The sequence below is a fragment of the Oryzias melastigma genome, linkage group LG22, assembly GCF_002922805.2.
Source record: "Oryzias melastigma strain HK-1 linkage group LG22, ASM292280v2, whole genome shotgun sequence".
Taxonomy (NCBI): Eukaryota; Metazoa; Chordata; class Actinopteri; order Beloniformes; family Adrianichthyidae; genus Oryzias; species Oryzias melastigma.
In genome coordinates, this window is record NC_050533.1 from 4,569,878 (window position 1) to 4,572,670 (window position 2,793).

General features: G+C 36.2%; 1 protein-coding gene across 3 annotated transcripts in view; it reads right to left on the reverse strand.

Moving 5' to 3' along the window:
• Nucleotides 1–2,793, reverse strand: part of syne3 (spectrin repeat containing, nuclear envelope family member 3) — a 21,941-nt gene that overhangs the window by 18,175 nt on the left and 973 nt on the right. The gene's annotated exons all lie outside the window — the stretch shown is intronic.

Sequence of the window (2,793 nt, forward strand, 5' to 3'; positions counted from 1 at the left end):
GTTAAAATAAGACTATGCGGTTCCTTCTAGGTTTTGATCAGTAGAAAACGAGCCCAAATAGATCTTTTACAGGTTGCCCAGCAATAGGAAAAGGAAAGGGGGCGGGGTTACTCCCTGTCAACATTTCCACCCACAACTTAGAGGTGAATTTCAAATGAACTACTGCTGCTCTGCAGAAACTATGTCTAAGAAAACAACACAGATTTTTTTTATCATAATAATAAAAAAGAAAACACTGGGAATGCTTTTAAAATAGATCAAAAGATAAAATGCTGATGTGATTTGAAGTTCAGCTGCAATAAGATGAGCACAAGAGCAGCACATGACTGTTTTTTCCTCCAGGGACAAACTCAAATCTTCAGTTTTCATATTTTTCACAAATTCCTGCAGTGACATGCCAGATGTAAAGACAAAGCCCGTTTTGCTTTAGGTCAGGACATGCTGCTGCACACCTGCAACAGCTCTACCGTCAAACAGAAAGCAGACAGGCGCCATTTCTTTACCAAGAAAGGGCCGTAAAAAGCAGAGAGAATGAGCCAGCTTCCCCAGTGACTCACTTTACCCACCACAACATTCTTTAGCACCAACATCCCCTTCTGCTGCTCCAACGCTCCCAACAAGCCTGCTTTGTTTTTGCTGCACAAAAAGTTTCTTTAAGGTCTTTAGTGGGTTAATTTACTTATTTTTTTTTTCATTTTTCTTCTGACCGATCCTTGAAAAAGATCAAATTAGACATTAAATAGTTCAGATTTTGCTTCATTCAAGTCCTTAAAAAAGTCCAAATAGGTAAATAGAAGAAAGCATAAATTCCGCCAGAAAAATGGCTTTTAAAAGCAATTAAATCTTTATATTTAAAAAGTATATATATGTACAAATCGACAAAAACATGTTGCACAGACAAGCCTGTTCAGATCCGGCTCCAGAGGAGTTTAGCTGGGGGGTGTCGCTCATTTTTGGGGAGGCACAGTTCTCACGTGTTTTCTTTTGATATATAAAAAGGAAAATTCACAAAATAGGATTGAGGTCAAATCAGATTTTGCTGAACTATCTGAGAAACTGTCTGCAGCTTCAGTTTTTACTGAATGTTCTCACCAGGGTCCGTTTAGATACAGTGAACAGGCGAGTAAAAACCTGCAGCGGTTGCATTAATCTTAATTCCTCGGGCAAAACGAACATTGGAATAACTTGTTAGCTAATCTACTTTTAGACGGCGTCAATGTCAAGAATCAAAATGTTTTGATAAGCTTTCAAAAACTAAAATTATATTTATGGCTGCCACGATTAGTCGACTATTAAAATAGTGGACAACTAATTTCATCGTCGATTAGTCGTTACTTTATATTATTTGGAGTATAGTAACATTGAAAGTTATAATGGTATTATGCTAGCTTTTTTGGCTATTTTAAAGTTTTTTAGGCTAATTTGGAGTTCAGCTAACATTTCAGCTACATGCTAGCTATTTTGGCTAATTTAGGATTTTTCAGTTTTTTTAGGCTTTTTTGGAGTTTAGCTTGTATTTCAGCTACATGCTAGCTGTTTTGGCTAACTTAGGCTTTTATTTCTATTTTTTAGGCTAATTTTGCATTAAATTAATATTTTAGCTAGCTATCAGCTTCAGCGTTTTCAGCTATTAGCATCAGTGATTTCAGCTATAAATTTCAGCATCTTCAGCAGCCAAATTTAGCTTACAACATTTACACTAGCATTATCGCAGGTAATGTTATATATCTAATTTTAGCTAGTTTAAAGCTAATGATTGTTAAGACGTGTGCGTTACGTCCAGTTTGTGAATGACCCAATTAGTCGACTAATCGGAAAAAATAATCGGTCATTAGTCGACTATTAAAATAATCATAAGCGGCAGCACTAAGTATATTATAATTTATTAAAATTGACTCATTTTAAAAACTGGAACAAAACAGTAGTAAATGGAGTGGCCTCAATAACAATGAAGAAATATGATTTTAAAAAATGACTATTTTCTGCAACTCTCTCGTTGTCTTTCCTATTCTTTTTTTTTTACATTATTTTTCTAATTCTTGACCTTCTTCTTTTTGAGTTCCTTTTGATTTTGTCCTTTCCTTTCTCCTTTTTTCCAAATTCCACCCCAACATTTAGCCCTCCAAACAGAAAGTTATGGAAAGATAATGTCATCAAATTTGGATGTTACTCCCACTTGATGATGTCATCAATAGTCGCCGGTCAACTATGTTGGTGCGGAGCTGCTAGCGCTCAGAAATACAAGTGAAAATCTAACCAATACCAGCATTTTACCTCTATTTATCGCTCCACTGTGTTCTGATGAAGAAAACGTTGATGGTTTATTTCTCTAGCAAAAATTGTTCAAACCCAATGCATTGTGGTCTATGTTTGCCAATCTAGTGAGCATCAATGCACACTGGTTTTTTGCAAAGACTTCTGGGAAATTTCTAGGGCACTGGATTTTGGAATTGTCGATTCAGACAGAACTAGAAAATGAAGAACGAACTATATCGGAAGAATTCTGACATCCTGGGTCTTCCACAGGGCCTCCGCCCGGAACACCTCGTCCAGGAGGCATATAGACCAGAGGTCCCCAAACTTTTTCTCGTGAGGGCCACACAACTGTTTTTTCTGTGATGGGGGCTGGGGTTGGTTTGTAGGCTAACGGAAATAGTGTAACAATTACAGCCTAAACGTAAAGATTTATGGTTTTCCAAAAAGCCACACATTGCCACATTAAAAAAAAAATTCTGTAATCTTCAAAGAAAAGAAAAAATGCTAAAAAAAATCTTAAAACTATATATATAGTAT